The sequence below is a fragment of the Parus major genome, chromosome 4 (assembly GCF_001522545.3).
Source record: "Parus major isolate Abel chromosome 4, Parus_major1.1, whole genome shotgun sequence".
NCBI classification, from domain to species: domain Eukaryota; kingdom Metazoa; phylum Chordata; class Aves; order Passeriformes; family Paridae; genus Parus; species Parus major.
In genome coordinates, this window is record NC_031771.1 from 46,838,674 (window position 1) to 46,856,103 (window position 17,430).

General features: G+C 40.6%; 1 long non-coding RNA gene across 2 annotated transcripts in view; it reads right to left on the reverse strand.

Moving 5' to 3' along the window:
- Positions 1 to 809: 809 nt before the first annotated feature.
- Positions 810 to 17,430, reverse strand: part of LOC107202672 — a 23,138-nt gene continuing 6,517 nt past the window's right edge. The window contains exons 3-5 of one of the 2 annotated variants that reach the window (XR_001520788.3): positions 16,350 to 16,452; positions 13,980 to 14,469; positions 810 to 1,005 (exon numbers count right to left, since the gene is read on the reverse strand). This is a non-coding gene — a long non-coding RNA (uncharacterized LOC107202672). Of the gene's footprint in view, positions 1,006 to 13,975; positions 14,470 to 16,349; positions 16,453 to 17,430 lie in introns of both variants that reach the window. The other variant, XR_001520787.3, reaches the window with a different exon arrangement.

Consider the following 17,430-nt stretch of genomic DNA (forward strand, 5'->3'; position numbering starts at 1 on the left):
AAAACAGTATGTTGTGAAATAAGGTGAGACTATAACAGTATCTTCTGAAAAGTCTTTGATTCTTTCCCTTTTCAACTACAAACAATACTAATTACAGGAGGGGCAGAGAAGTAAAATAACAGAAGTTACCCTAATTATCTGGAGTCTCTATTTTGTGTTGGATGGATGCTTTAGGTGTGCTTACTATGTGTTTGATTTTGTTAATGATACTTCATAAATTATATGCAAATAAAGAATGCAGATGGGAATGATTTCAGACTAAGTATGAGAATTTTATTGCTAACTATCAAAGACCTTCTAAAATGCTAATTTTTTAGACATAGTCCTTTGATCACTACAGATAGTGAATGTTAATCAAATAAAACTCCAACATTGTTCCTGTGATTCTAAACGGGAAATGAACAGTAGTTTGCCAAATTTTAATTGTTCATTTGGGCTATACTACTATCACTTTGCAAATCTCAAAGCCTGGTATTAGAGAATATCCTTCTTATGAAGAATAATATATTTCTGGAGACATGCCTGAATATCACTGGCTTGAGAGCACAAGTATTCCTCACTTCTGAGAGCTGAATTAATACTTCCTCTGAGTGCTGCAGCAAGTTGCAGTGCTGGGTGTATTGTGGGTTTGCATAAGGCAAGACTGGACAGAATATTTCTAGGTTAGCTGGAAGGTGGGGTGATGAGAGCTGCCACACTCCTCTGACAGGCTAATGGCAGGGCTGTGGCATGGTTTCCCCCAGCTTTCACAGAGCTCTTTAGGTTGCAGAAGTGAGGCCATCACTGTTATAAATACACTCGAGAGAGTGTTAAAATTTAATTAAAGAAAAGTTTTATTAATTATAGCAAGCAAGATAATAAGCAAATCACAGCGCGCTGACGGCCAAGAAGTAATCCACTTCTTGGATTGCTTACTCATCATCCCACTAAGCCATGGCCACTATGGGCCTTGCAAAGGCCTCCTTTTGACACTCAAATCATGGAGCCAGCCAAGTTATGGTTTACCTGGAAAAAAAAAAGCAAAACAATAATGAGGGAAAGGAAACACCCTTCTTGTCTTCTGCCTAGTAATCCTCTGATGAGGGAGCCATAACTTAGCACCAAAATAAAGAAGCCTCTTTGATTAGGTACTTGGGGAAAAAATATACCCTGGAGGAAAAACATCATAAGAAAGAAGAATGGCACTATTTTTCCTTTTCTTAGGCTCAGGTCATGCATGTTTACATTGCTCAGGTGTTTATTCTACTGTAGCTTAAACTCTACACTAAAACTGAAACAATTATAAGATACTGTTTGTAGAATACCTTCTAACATAGACTTATAGGTATAAATCAAGATACTGAGGGGGAAAATGCTCATTCATTTCATAAATATTAGGATTTTTTAGCATCTGTCTGTATCAAGCTCTGATAAAACACTTCTATGAGCATTTTTATGTGGATTTCTCCTGTTCTTTTAAAAGCTAAGTAGTAAGGTTTTAACCTCCTTCTGGTCATCTTTAGATGGTTTAAGAAGGAACAAAAAACTTTGCAAATGCATAGACTTGCACAGTCTTGACTCTACATCTATACACCAGCCCTTCCCCATGCAACAGGGGGAAACTTCTCAAAAGTAACCCAGAGAGGAAGTGGTGTTACCACCACTATCTTCAGGGTCAGCATGAAGTTCCTTTTGGAATGGGCCAAGAGCCACTTCAGTGGCTCTGGAGAAGAGGTTCTCTCTGTAAGCAGGCCGGGGTGAGGGTGAAGGGCAGACACATGGTGCTACAACCCTTCAGGTGCTGAGAATGGTTTCCCCACCCTCCTGGCACCCAAGCGTGCATGTGCCTCACAAGTCAGGCATCTCTGTCCTCAGGTAAGTTCCTGCCTTAGGCAGGGGCAGGGAGCAGTGAAGTGGGAGCAGTGCCCTGTAAAGACACCCATCCCTCAGCCCGGGGCTGCCTGAGAGACATGCAGCAGCCAGTGCTGGGAGGAGGGGGCACGAAGTGGGAGAGGTAGGAAAATTCCAGAGGGTAAAAGTTACGTTAAGATGTGGGGACACCTTTGGAAAAGACTTGGGCGTGGCTCTCCCAGAAATTATTATTACTATTTATTAGCACAAGAGCAAAGAGCAAAGGCTCTTCTGTGCCTCTTTTCTTATTTCAGTGTTAAAGAGCCACAATAAGCCAAATTAATCTTTAACAAAGAATACTTCCTCCTGTTTTTTCTGGGAACACTATCATAATAATCGGGGTGGCTGGTGTCCCCTGAGCAGGTACAAAGTGGGAGGCATAAGTCTTTCCTCACCAACCCCAGTGATACAGCCAGAATAGTCTTTTGACATAGTGCCTGCCATGCAATATGCTAAGAAACACTCCACTTTCCTGGACTCCATGTGTTTGCAAGAGTTCAGATCTTGCCAAGTAAGCACAAAAGGAACTGGTATTTCACAGAATCACAGAATGGTTTGGGTTGCAAGTTGCCTTAAATATCATCTAGGAACCCTCCTGCTATGGGCAGGGAACCTTCCACTAGACCGGGTTACTCAGAGCCCCATCCAGTCTAGGGTTGAACATCTCCAGGGATGGGGAGTCCACAAACTCTTTGGGCAATATTTTACTTCAAAATGGAAGTGTAAGGCCTTTGCAAAGCTTTTAATTACAAAACAAAAGTTTTGTAATTAAACAGGCTTTTTGTCAGAAGTGGGCTCTGAACAATTTTCACAATGTGAATGGCACAAAGCTCACCTCCTCAGAGTCCCCCCACCGCAGAGGTTCTGCTTCTCTGCACATACCATAGCAGGATTTCTCTGCCAGAGATTTTGTAGACTTCAGCCTGGTGAGGAGATTTTCATTTCTTTAAATACACTGGCAAATTTTGCTGTCAGAATAGGGAGGATGCTTAAAGAAAGGTTGGGAAAATTCTTTTTTTGTGTGCAAAATGTTATTCTGCCAAATACACATATGCAGCTGTGGGGTGGTTCATTATTCTATTGAACCAGGTCAGCATGTGGACCACAGTCTATCACTATTCTAACGCCATATTAAGCATTAATTTGTTACCTGACAGCAATGGAAGTGGATGTAGTTTCTTGAAAGGCTGACTGCTTGGCATTCACACTGTCCTTGGAAAGTCCTTCATCAGCAGACAAAGGGTGGCAAGCCTGATACAGCACAGGAGGATACCTTTACTACAGTTGGATGTGTGCCATGGAAAGCACCCATGTACCAGCAGGGAAGTACCAGTGCTGGCCCTGGGGCACACTAGAAAGAAAGTGCTCCAGGGAGAGCAGAATCCAGGTATCTGTCATTGCAAATATGTGCAGTACTAAGATCTGGTAAGAATATGGATGAACATGGGTTTATGTGTTTTTCTCTTAAATATCTACATTAATAAAGATGTAATCTGCAATAGAATGGGAAAACGTGATAATCAGATTATAATTCTCAAATAAATCTTATTCTGACTTTATTCACTGTACCTTTTACTTTCTGCACTGTATTTTATTTAGGTAGTGTTTAAGACCTCCCGTCTTAAACAGGAGAGTCTGGGCATCTCTTTTACACAAACACAGACTCACAAGATTCCCAGCTTGGGCTCTGGGCCACTTTTTTCTCCTGCATATTTTCTACTACAGTCTCCAGGAAGTATACACATGCAAAAGACACTATCTGGTCTGCAACAGGGATATAATTGATGAGAGGTATGATGAAAATTCATGAAAATTTAGATCTGAGATAACGCTGGAGTGTATATAGTTATTATCCACAATGAATTTAAAAGTGTGAAGGCAAGGATTACCCAGGTTTTTTGCAATTGCACTGCTGCCATGTTAATCATATTGCATACATGGTGGTGTAAATAGTGCATAGTAGCAGCAAGCACATAATCTGTGCTAGGAAGTAAATAATGGCATGGAAAGAGCCAAAAACCAGCAGGTCGTGCCTATCTTGAGGTAGATACTCAATATCCAGTGCCATGGATATTGTCCTTCCCACATAGTAACAGTCCATCAAACTTGGCTGAAGTGTAGCTCAAGCTCATTATAAAGACATAAAATCTTAATTGGAACCAAATATCTGTTTCCTCTTTTATTCTACTGACAAAATAGCTTTGTAAAAGTCCATTACTCCTTTAACCATAGACTAAAAAATGCTTTTAATTACATCACCTTTCATGGTATGACATATTTAAATGCTGTACCTGGCTCAGGTATCACAGAAAACAGTTTCTCCTGAAGTGTTATCAATAAAAGCATACATGATAGAGCCATTATTTATGGCAAATAAATGCTAATTTTACCTTTGCTAGACATTATAAACATACTGAGATAGCTAAAAAAAATAATTTAAGCATTTGTTGAAGGAAATTTCCAATATAAAGTCTTTTTTCTACTATGTCTCTCTCTCAAAAAAAAAAATAAATACGAAGAGTGGAGAATAGGTAATAAAAGCCATTTTTCCCTATTACTGTTTATGGATAGAGCTCCACACACATGACCTGTGCTGGGCAGAAAGATGTAAATACATCTGAACTCTCTTGAATAATGTAAATGTCTTTCCTTTTCTTGTAGATCAGGCTTAAACTGAGTATAATCAGGTTATCTGTGAGAAATTATCAGAACCATCTGTATGTGGCGATTTGGAGGAAGTAAAATACTACTTCCTTTTTTTGCATATTTGTGACAGTAAGACCAGTCTAAGTCTAATTAATGATAAGGAATTATATCATGGGAATAATTTCTCCTAGTCACAACCATCCTAATTTTAAAATAACAGATTATGAAAAATATCAAAATGATGCCTTCCAGTAATTTCCAAATAAGGGTATTTTTAAGATTTCCTTTTTACAATAGCTTCTTTGTGAACAGGAAACACTGATTTTTGTGTTACAATGCTTATAAAATGGGAAAAATTTTGATTTAATTGTTCATTTAGAAGTGGTCTTGGAAGCAATTTTCAAGCAGCTGTATTTCTGTGGATTATTCCTTCAGTGTTGTTCATGACATACGGTATTACTAAATGTCACAAATCATCCTGGGACACCATGTATTTGTACAGTGCAGATTATTTATTTTGCCAAGTCCAGGTTTTTCTTTCTTAGCTTTAGAATTTGGAAACAATCCCAAAGGTAATAGGGAAGTTTGAGAGCCTTCTCTTAAATATGCCTCTTGGCTGGCTCCCTTTCCTGTTTTCTTGAGCTCTCCAGGGACACACATCAGTGCTACTCATGCAGTCCTTATGAAGTTGCCTACAGGTCTCAACTTCTTACAGTTCTTAAAAAAAAAATAGAGCAGACTGTTTTGAAAACTAGGCTTTTTCTTTGAGTTCACAAAGTCTAGCTGCTTTATAGTGCTGGATAATGAAGCTACATGTGACTGCTCCCAGCTCTCCCACACCTGCAATGTGAGGGGTTATAAATCAAATGCAGTAGTTTGCCTTGTTTTGCTTCTAACCGGGTCAACCTCTCCCGAAAAGAAAATTCCAGAAAGCAAAGAACCATAACAATTGGTTGCTGCACATAATGCTTCTCTATCGTTACATAAAGAACTTCACAATAATCATAAAAAGCTGGACTGGTTATTCAGAGATTTCACAACTGGAGATCTCAGTTTGTCTGCACTTGGAGGTTCTTTTCAGCTGTTTACCTTTTCTTATGATTTTGGTACAAAAAGGGTTGTTTTTTTTCCATACCCCTTCATTTACTAAACCAAACTCAGGCCAGAAGGCATCAATGAAATCCAGTACAAGATTTGGATTGATTTATTTGTTTATAGTCAAGAGGGAGAATGAAAGCTGAGTTCCAGCAACAGCTAAGTGTTTACATGAATTTGAATCTAGCAGAATGAATGACTCTGTTAAATCTTATGGGCTTTAAACTCATTTGTCAATAATCTTATTTTATTTATGAACATGTATTATAAAACAAGAATCGTCATTCTTTCTGCTTCTGGAGATGTTTGGAATTTAAAATCTCACCTCTGTTGCTTTTACAGCTGAAATAAGCACCCCTTCCCTGGATGTTGGATGATGTCCTCCCTCATATCCTGCCTTTCACACCCTCTCCCCGCTAATATTGTGCAATACCAATCTTGAAAAGAATCAGCTTTGCTTTGAATGGAGTCGGAAGCCTTTTGAAAAGTAGTTTGTGGTCAGGTAGTGAAAGTGTTGTTACATGATGTATGCCAAAGAGATGAATCAAAGACATTTAGACCTTTTGCTAACTTATTAGGCACCTCCTAAGCAAGGTTTTGGGCTTTGATCTTCTAGCCTTAGTGGCCTTTTGCCACTGTTTAATCTAATTATATCAAACCTCACTGGAGCCAGCCAGAGTCCCCACACATGGATCATCATAAAGTGAAAGCACTGTTTTAATTACACTCTTATTCCTGTGTGTGGGCAGGTGTCACAGGTGTGCTTGTCACATCCTGCTAATATCCCAGACTCCTCAGTTCAGGAGTCTTGTCAGCACCATCACTGTGAATGCCATGGTCACAGTTCTAGATATGTAGAAGTGTTAGAGAATAACATAACATAAAATTTGATAGAGGAGAGCCCAGTGCTGCCAGAGCATCCTTCTGATTGACACCCTGAGGTTAGGTCTGCAGAATGTTAGTTATTGAGGTAACTGTGAACAGGGAGTTTATGTGGTCCCTGCAGAAGGACTCTCTATTCCTTCAGAGCTTGTTTTGTGCTGGCAAGCGACTCCATAAGGAAAGAAAATATCTCCCTGGTGCTATGTTGCCAAGTCATGTTTAGCTCCATCCAGAGAAACCCATGAGGAGAGACAGCCTGGGGTACTGGGGCGCAGGGATAGGTAGAAGGTGACTGGGAAGGATATCCTACACAGCCCAGGGAGATGCAGCAGGCTAAGACAGACATTAGCTTTGGTTTGGAAGGGGTTATTGTTATCCAGGGAAAAGGGCATTAGACATTGTCATGAGGCCTGGATTACACATTCTCCGCGTTGCTGCCAGGTGCTGCTGCTGTCTTACTGTGTTTCCTTGGGTCACCCCTCACACTTCTGTTTCCTGTCCCAAAGTCTGGCTCTTAGGGCTCTCCTGATGCTCTGATTGCCCTTGCACAGAGCAGTCCTGACTCCAACCTATGCTTCCATATCAAACAAGGGTGATTCATGCCCTTCTGAAGCTTTGAATTCACCTATGGTAGATGTGGACATTTGCAATGCCTTTTCTCTGCTGTTTTAAATCAATTTCTATCTTAGGAATAGAAGTGTTGATCAAATAGAGACAGAGCAAAACAGAAAAAGTAATTAATTTTCTGGATTTTTTTTCTCATGATGGAATTCACAGCCATCAGAGAAGTGATCACAATAACTAATAGATGTATTTAAATTTTTTTTTTTAAGATTTTGAAGATTTTAAGTAGTTTTTCTGACACTATGTAGTAAGGAAATCTTCACTGATTCAGGAATTCCTTTAAAGGTCTTCAGCAGTTAATAAGTTGAACTGAACAGATGAGTCTGTGACACTCATTGTTTATGGACACAGAGGAAGCACACCTTATATAAGTAAATCCAAAAATTGTTTGAATAGTGGAAAATGTATCAATTTGATTCTAGAATTGTTATTAGTCTAGCTCTAATTGTTGCTGAAATTGAATGATAATTCTTTTAGACAAAGTCTTAGTTATAGTAATATGATCCATCTCTTCTCTCAGGCAACCATCAGTAGGACAAGAGGACATGGTCTAAAGCTGTGCCAGGGGAGGTTTAGGTTGGACATTTAGGAAGAAGTTCTTCACAGAAAAGGTGAAGGCATTGGAATGGGCTGCCCAGGGAGGTGGTGGAATCACCATCCCTGGAGGTGTTTCAGGAAGGACTGGATGTGTGGCACTCAGTGCCGTGGTCTGGTTGACACAGTGATGTTGGGTTATAGGTTGGACTTGATGATGTCAAAGATCTTTTCTAACCTTATCATTTCTGTGATTCTGTAATTCAACTGAAATCATAACACTTGCAGTTCTTAGTAGACATCCTTTTTCTCAGGGTAATGGTCACCCTTGCACTGTGCCTTTGAGTCCTGAAGTCAGCAGATTTGGGCTATTTGAGAGGGTGACACAGTATGTCATCAGCCTCTGAAGTGCCTCTTTGGGAGGAAGATTGTATTGATGCAATTGGTTTTCTTCTTCCTCCTTCTGGGATCCACCTGAGGTACTCTTGTTAGTTTGCTAACATACTTACACACTTCTATTTTTCTTCTTTGGTCTGCACTATTACATTGCATCAATATTAAATATGTATGATGTCTTCTGCATAGGTGAATTACTGTTTCTTTGTTCTGATTTCCCTAAGTGCAGTTTAGTGCAGCTCTATACTTAATCATGCCACATCTTTCTCTATGCCATCCCCTGTGTCTCTGCTTCTCAGGGCCTCTACTGTTGTATCAGACTGATGTTTCTCTCCATCAGTGTATTAGAGTTGTTAATTAATATTTTATTCTACAGGAAACAACTGCTTATCATGGCTACCAATAAAAAATGAGATTATACCATGCAGTGATAAACAAATACATTATCTGTAGATACTGGATTAGTTAGAAAAATTGTTGCAAGAGCCAAACTCAGTAAAACAAAGCTTCACACAGATGAGGGAGAGAGCAGCCTGACAAGGTTCAGTCCCAAGGCTATGCAAACTCACTGCAGAAGTGATGGCCTGTCTGTGCCATGATGTGGCCACATTATGGAGTTACAGGGAGTTACAGGGTTACCAAGGCCCTAAAACTCTTCTGCTCACAGGTAGTAAGGCTGTCCATCTCACTGCAGCAAGCAGTGCTTCTTCTGCAGTTGTTTAGGCCAGAAGGCACCTCTGGGCATCATGTGGCCCAATGCCCAATTCAAAGCAGGGCCAGCTTAGGTGGCCTTCAAAAGACAGCAATGGCTCTACTCTTCAGGGCTGTTATTAACAGTGGTCTTTCTCACCAATTAAAATCTAAGGTGTGATACTGTTGTGGTTTAATCTCAGCTAGCAGCTAAGCACCACACAGTCACTCACACCCATCTCCCCTTCCCTGACCAGATGGGGGAAGAAATAGGAAGGATGAAAGTGGAGAAAACTTGTGGGTTGATACAAGAACAGTCTGATAATTAAAATAAAAATAATTGTAATTATAATAACAAAAACAATATTAATAAATAGGGGCAGTGGGGCAGAGTGGGAGGAAAACTAAGAGATATAAAAGTAAAACCCAAGAAAGATAAGATAAAAATTGAAACATACATCGGAGGTGAAATTCCTTACCAGCAATCAAATTATGTCCAGCCAGTCATCAAAGGGCAGTCCCCTCACCTACATTATTGTTGAGCATGATGCCATGTAGTAGGGAATATACCTTTGGTCAGCTGATTGTAGGGAATATCCCTTTTGGTCAGCTCCCTCACAACTTTTTGTGCACTCCCAGGCTACTTGCTGGTGTAGAAGTGTGAGAAGCAGAAAAGGCCTTGTCTCTGTGTCAGCACTGCCCAGCAGGAACTAAAACATCCCTGTGTTATCAGCACTTCTCAGCACAAATCCCAAACACAGCCCCATACCAGTTACTGTGAAGAAAATTAACTCTGCCCCAGCCAAAACCAGCACAGGTGCCATAAGGTAAAGAAGCCAGAGTCAATGGGCTTAATTTTCTGCATGAAATAAAATAAACCCCTCAAGCATCCCAAAACTATTACTCTCAGAACAAGTCCTGCTGAATAGTCATGACTTTAAAATAATCTATTTCAACTTTAAAAATCAACTTTCTTTATGTTATATGGTTGGTCTAACATTATTTTAGTTGAGCAAGACGGAGAAATCAGAGCCTAGGCAAGGTATTGCTGGCACACATTTCTAACTCAAGTTCATCCAGCAAGCTTGCCAATAATTAGGAGGCCATATCTCTGATGACACTGCACCTATTCTTGTGCAGAGCAGGAATTCCTTGTGACATGGAGGAGTTCCCAGAAGCTGGAGTGTGTCTGCTTGGGTGAAGTGTGGAGCCTGGGGGATAACAGGGTGGGGGAACTGAACAAGGAAGAGGATACTGACCTTTTGCTCCCTGGGGCCCTTGATGAACTGGGAAAAAATCTATCAGTGAAAGGTGCTGTATGTCCAGGATCACCAAAAGCAGCTGTATTTATATGCTTATCTTGGAAGTACATATTTTAAAAGAATTTGCTCCATGTGTCAATCTACTCAGATGGAAATAATCAGCAGGGGTAGTGGTGTTTTATTTAACACTCTCCTTGGTTGTATTTCATGGGGATTTATATGCTTAAATAAGTCATAGAGGGGTTACTTGGGTGAACCAGCCAGTGGCTGACGCCAGAGCTGACAAAGAGCAGAGGCATCCTGCAACCCTGAATATTGAGCTGACACTAGACCAGTGTGCCCTTCTCACTGTCCCAAGGAGAGTACTCTGTATTTCAAAAAGGAAAGTGAGTTCAATGTGGCAAAAGTAAGATAAAGTTCAAAGGCTATGAGTTGTAGTGGAGCAAATACAGCCTAGAAATATATAAAGGGAGGGAGCCCAGAGGATGGAGCCAGGCTTTAGTGGGTGGTGCCAAGAAATAGGATAAGAGGCAAAGGGCAGGAACTGATGCGCAGGAAGTTCTGCTGAATATGAGGAAGAATTTCTTTACTGTGTGGGTGACCAAGCCCTGGAACAGATTGGCCAGAGAGTCTGTGGAGTTCACTGGAGATATTCAAGAACCATCTGGACATAATCCTGTGCCATGTGCTCTGGGATGACCCTGGTTGAGCAGGGAGGTTGGACCAGATGAGCCACTGTGGTCCCTTCCAACCTGACCCATTCTGTCATTCTGTGAATTAATTTCCAAGCAGTGATAGCAATTAATCATGGAAAGAATTTAGATGCCATGAGCTCTCCATCTCTCATTTATAAATAAAATTCTCTGCTTAAAAACTTACAAGCATTTGGAAAATAAATCATTCAGGCAAGGCTTTGACCCATCTTGCATACAATGTAAAATGAAAACTTTCCTGATAAACACTCTATAAATTGACCTATACATTTCCCTCTAGTAGCAAAGAGACATTGTCACTATTTGATCTCAGGTTAGCACTCTGATGTTGTTTTGACTTGTGGCAGTTTTTCTTGTAATTTATCCCCGTAATTGAAATTACCATATTCTGGATTACTTGTGATATTCCAGGAAATTATGTTGCTCCCTTTCTCATTCCCTCTTTTTTTTTTTTTTTGTAAAACATCAACCTTGTTAATTTATTGTCCCTAATGACTTTCTTAAATTTTCCTATTTCAGATTTCCTGTAAGAAAAACAGTAATGAATAAATGTTAGCTATCAGCTCTATAAATCTCAGCCTAAATCAAGTAAGTGTGTAGCCAAACTGATTGATTTATGGTAATGCAGACATTTTTCATGATCCCAAATAAATCTAATCTTTCTTCTTTAAAAAAAAATTGTTGTTGTATCCTTAAATGACCTGCTAGTAAATAATTATGTTTGTCTATATAAACAAGCTCTTAGGAAGATATTAGCCACAGACATTTGTTTCTCAGCTTGCTCCTTAGCCAGCTTATTCTCAGTTGTCCAGTACCCTGCACTAGAGACGACTGACCAAAATGTTGGTAACATGCCAGACAACAGGTCCTAAGTTCCACCACACAGTCATGTGCTGCCTTTAAGAATTTGAGATTTTTGTTGAAAATAATGTAGATATTCCAATATTTCCCCCCACCCTAGCATTATCATTCCAACACTTTTTTATTTTTTTTCTCTGAGGCAAGTAGCTACACTGATGCATTTTCTAAATACTTTTGCTTAGTTTTGACTGGACCAGAATATGACTAAATTATTAGGGTTACTTGTGACTGTAACACTGGACTGTATCCACTGTGTGGATATGGGCTGAACAAGTATAAATTGAAGGAAAGCAAGAGTATGTAATGAGATACAAACTAGGAAAACCATGACTTCATTTGACTGGGTTGGCACCAAGATAGAGAGGGCACAGTTGATGGATATTGATGGAGGGGAGTATAGAAAGATGCAACTGGGCAATGTTAGATCAGTGGGAGGGAGTTATGGGCCTCCTTCACTCCAGGCTTGGGTCCAGGTTTGTAAAGTCTCTTGATTAATTCCCGACATTTCTTCTACACATGTTTCTGAAAGCCTTTCCCTTGTCTTGGAGGTGGTGATAGATATCACTTTGACTTGTGAAGTAATTATCCCCTTCTTTATGCCTGCCTTGCAGGGCTCCTCCAGGAACAAGCTCAGCCATATCTGCTGATGATCTATTGGAGGAAAACCTTTCCCAGTCCCACCCTTCTGGGTGTTGATAGGGCAGCAAATTAAAAATTCAAAGCCTTTGGCACAGGGGTGGCTGTTTCAGATAGAGTAGAAACTGAAGATATCCCCTCCTATCTCTCCTTGATGTTAATCAGTTATCAAGACACTGGCAGGTTCCAGCATTCTGTCTAAACCAATGATGTAATTTCTACAAGTAGGCTTGAAGACCTTGGCAAACTAGCTCTGTTTATTTCCTCATCCTTAAGAGCTCTGTTATTGCTATTCCTGATTGAAATTCAAGGCCTTTGGAAATTCAGTTGATGTTAAAGCCAAGCTCAGAACTCTGAAGCTCTCCATTCCTGGACACCTCTTGGGGCAGGGACCTGAGCATATTTCCTGTGCTAGAGCTGGCTTGCCTAAACACCACAGCTGAATGACCAGGAACATTTTATGGAGGGTCACCTTGTTCTTGGCTAAGCCATAAAATCTCTGTAAGAGATTATACAAAAAAATGTGACTGTAGTTGAAATACCAAGTGCAGGTGTGATTAGTGGGTCAAGGATCTCTCACTTTCCTCCCTTTTCTTCTCTCACAAAATGCTCATGCATTACACAGAAGTCCTAAAGCCGTTTGTATCCACTCTCCACGTGAAAGTTTCTCATTTTGTGCCTTGTCCAGTGCCACATAACTTTTTTCAGGAATATGATTTTAAAAATGAACATTTATCAATCAATTCATCATCTCTATTACACAGTACCTTACCAAAACCAGAGACCCTGAAATAAAGAAAACCATGTCTAAGTCATACTTGCTCTGAGACCCCAGCTGCTCTTCAGTGACTCCCTCTATGCAGCCTTTTTTTCTTCATACATGCTGTCAGTTTTATGCCCAAGGTAGTGGGAGAGTGCTAGCATTCCTCCCCAGGGCACAGTTACAGGAATTCCCAGGGTGCTCACTGCTCAGAAATGGCAGGCATGGCAGAGGCTTACACACAAGACCAAGATGGAAGTAAATGGAAAACTTAACATAGCTATAAATAGGCAGAGCTGCTATTTAAACTTCCACATATAGGAATTAGCTTCTTTAAGGAAGATCTTTGGTATGAGAATTCTCTAGAGAGGACAACCGGAGAGACCCCAAATAATTTTATTTATGTTTGCCAAGTGACAACAGCCAGTAGTTTGCTGTTTAAGGAGTATTGGAAAGGACTCCAAAAAAGAATAAAACATCATTTTAAAGTCTAATAGATATAAGGAGATAAGTAATTTCAAAGATAGTATGGGCAATCCCATCTCTGTGGGGAGAGAACATTTTTCACAGTAGTCACTACTAAACCTAGCAGTAAGATCTGATGATGTCAGACTGAAGCTAGAAAAATTTCTATTGGAATTGAGATACAAAGTTTTAATTGTGAAGTTAATTAAAAAATGGAGGATCTCATTGTGGACTGGGACAGGTTCTTCACCACCTGAAGTCTTATATCAAGACTGAATGTCTTGGAAACCATTTCATTATTTCCTCTTGAGATTACTGGATCTTATACAGGAATCACTCAGAGAAACTCTCTGTTCTGTATTTTGTCAGAGGTGTCAACATGGTCCCTTTTGACCTTAACACCTGTGAAAAAAATCAGAGCCATTTTCCTTCTCTGTAATAAGAAGGCATTCCATGATGTGACAGAGAGTATGCATGGAGAAATGTGATAAACTTAACCCAAGAAGAAACATATGACTTACTTACAAACGGAAATGTCAGACAGTATTGCCATTGCTGTCCATCTGTCACTGGAGCACACAAGATCAAGTGCTGTGTTTGTACAGCATCTGGTACAGAAGAAAGCCAGCCTCTGAGAAGGTAGGTACTCTGATAGAAAACTGAAAGTCTGAACATGCTCCTTGGGATTACTGCTGAAGTACTACTGCAGAAGAGATTCTTGGGGCCTCCAAGCTCCACTTTGGCAGGAAAGGGCGGGCTGGGTTGAGTTTCTCAACTGTATGGGGACACAACTTATGTAACACCAACTGATTGCTGACTTTTACCATCAAATTAAATATATTTGACTGATACTTTCATTCTTTGCCTTTTTAAAGACAATGGGAAGTTTAGCCATTTCTTCCTGCAGAAATAGTGTTGGCTCTTCAAATATGTGTAGAAATGGAAATCTGGGCTTGATCCTGTTTTCTCTGCCACTCCTTTAAGAGTAGGACTTGAGGCTCAGTAGAAAGGTTTCCTGGATAAAAAAAAAAAAAAAAAAAAAAAAAAAAAAAAAAAAAAAAAAAACCTGTCAGTGCTTCCATGGAATAGGTTAAGTTCTGAAACCATCATAACAGAAGTANAGTAGGACTTGAGGCTCAGTAGAAAGGTTTCCTGGAAAAAAAAAAAAAAAAAAAAAAAAAAAAAAAAAAAAAAAAAAAAAGTAGAAATCTGGTTCTGTGCTTTAGGTTAAGTTCTGAAACCATCATAACAGAAGTAAAAGCTGTAGCATTTTCTAGCACAGGACAAAGATTGGGAAAGCAACCCCCTCCAAAACAATGTAATTACAATGGCAGAAGGCGGCAGGTGAATAAAGCAAACTGGATCCACCAAATGAAAACACAGCAATGCTGTAACACTACCTTCCTTCACTGATCTCACCCAGTCCAATGTTCACATAAATCAGGCAGGGGTGTGCCTGAGAGGCATTAATTCACTGAAGACATCTGACCCAGGTCAGAGACTGCATGATAAACTGGAGCATGGCTCCAGGCACTCGCCTTGGGATTGAGCAGCAACCTGCACAGATATGCTTTCCTGAAATGCATCCAGATGATCTGGTTCATCAGGTCAGAGCGATCCCGGCTTCCCTCCCCACCCTGTGTCCCACCTGGCTAATCCATTAGCAAGGCTTACCATTCCTGCAGGCTGCCTGTGGCATGGGGCTGAGGTAAGCTGGCAGAAGGCTGCTGGGCAGTTCGCTTACAGGCACACGCTCCATTTCACACAAGGCAGCAAAGTACACACACCCGTGGCATTTTCAGAAAATCTGCCCCCTAAGTCAACACGAGAATCCCCGCTGATGTCAGCAGACACAGGCAGGTCACTGCTCAGTGCTTTTGTGCTCATCCACCCATCCTTGCAGGTGGCAGAGCAGGACACCCCAGCACATACACACTCATCTGTGTGACACTGGTGTGAGACGGCAACACAGATCAGTGCCACCAGCTTTAGCAGGTCTCAGTTCACCCCAAAAACAAAGGTGTGGAACAAACCAGTCTGGAGTCTGCCCAGCTTGGTACTGAGAGAAGGTGACCTCCTGAAAGGTTCTAACATCCTGACCACACTGCCCTGATGGGAGGAGACTCCTGAGCAAGAAATACCTCAGAAGAAGCTCAGGACATGACCACTTAGAAAAATTAGGTGGAGAGCCATTTGTCTTACTTCATATGATGGAAGTTCATTTTTATCAATAATTGAAATCCATTTTCATACATTTTCTAAATAAACATACACAATGAGCAGAGCCTTTTCCTTGTGAACATCCCCTTACATTTCCTCTGCAGCCAGTCAATCCACATCCTTTAAATAAAAACATTGATAGGGCATTTGCAACCAGCAGTGCCTATACATGTGTTTTCTCAGTGCACAGACAAAAACCTCTTTGCTAGAGATAGCTTAGGCTGTTCAGGGTGGAAATAGCTGTTGGGATAAGTATATACTAGAATTCTACCTTGCATTAGTCTCCAGGCAGGTGAGTCTCCTGCCCTCACCTTCCTCATGGAAGCCTCCCTCACCTTTCCCTGGGGAAGCCTCTGTGCCTGCCTCCTCTGCTCCCACGCCTGACCCAAATCCTCCCCCTCCATCCTTGGCATGATGCCATATCCCACATCCAGTGCACGTCTTTCCTTCCCCTTACACAGCTCTGAGGGAAGAGCTGTGGTCTGGCTGCAAACATCCCAGGCTGGAAGTGTCTCTGCAAACCAAGCTTAGTTTGAGTTGAACTGTAGCAGTATCTTGGGTGAAATCTGCTCTTCATATGTGATGGTCCCTTGTGGTCACCTCTGAAAAGGTAGCCCTTTGTTTCTGAGGAACACCCACCAGATATTTGTGTAAAGAAGATCTGGCTGGCCTTACCCACACTAAGAGAGAGCTCAGGGAAGTGGTGGCTCTCCCAGCCAGGATTTCTTGTGCAGCTTCAGACTGTGACGAGGTGTGAAATCCAGTCCTGAGAGGGGCACTTAATGAGAAAAATCATACACTTAAAAACCTTTCAGACTTCACAAAAATAAGAGCAATCACTTAAGTTTCTGGCATAGATTAACTCTGCTGGTCCCTGGAAATGCCTGCATGTCCATCTTGTCAGTGGAGAATACTCAAAGGAATTTCCCCTTGTCGTGGTTTTAAAGTAGTAACTAAAAAAATAACTAGAAAACTTACTTATTTCTTGCTGTGAGATATGGATTAGAAAAAGAGCAAAACAGGCATAAAACTTAAAAGGAATAAAGAAAGTTTATTAACGAAACTACAAGAATAAGAACACCAGAATAAACTTCCAGAAAACTCCTTTATCCCCCACTACCCAACCATTTCTTTGTTCACATGACAACATAGAGACAACAAACTTTGGAACTTTGGTGTTTAAACAGTCCCCAATTCCTGCTAGAATCTTTTCATCAGTCTCTGTCGGGAAACAGAAGTTTTCTGCTAATCTATGGAGTTTCTCATGAGAAAACTATTTCTGTTATAGCTTTCTATTTTTCTGATGCCAGCTGCCCGGAAATCCTGTTATTAGTTCACTCCTCCCATTTCACATCACTCTGAGGTGTGTATGGGCCATGAGTCTAGGGATATCATTTTTAAGGATGAGTTATTCAAAGGCAAAAGTTCTTTTCATCTGTCTCTGTGAGCTTCCCTGGAAACAGAAGTTTTCTCTTTGCCTCAAGCAGCCCCAAATCTTCAACTATTGCTTCTACTCTTCTGTTCCAGCACCTCACTATATCACAATTACTCCACCTTTTGCTCAAAATCTGAACTTTGAACACTCCATTCCTCCCAATATACTCTGTCATGAATTAAAGGAGTTTTTTCAGAACATTATTGTCCATCTCCATAGCTTTAACAGAAAAATATTTCAGCTTATAAAGCATCTCCTTATTCTCTACCTTTTCTGAAGCTTAATTCTTTTCTTTACTGTCTCTGATAGTTTATAATTACT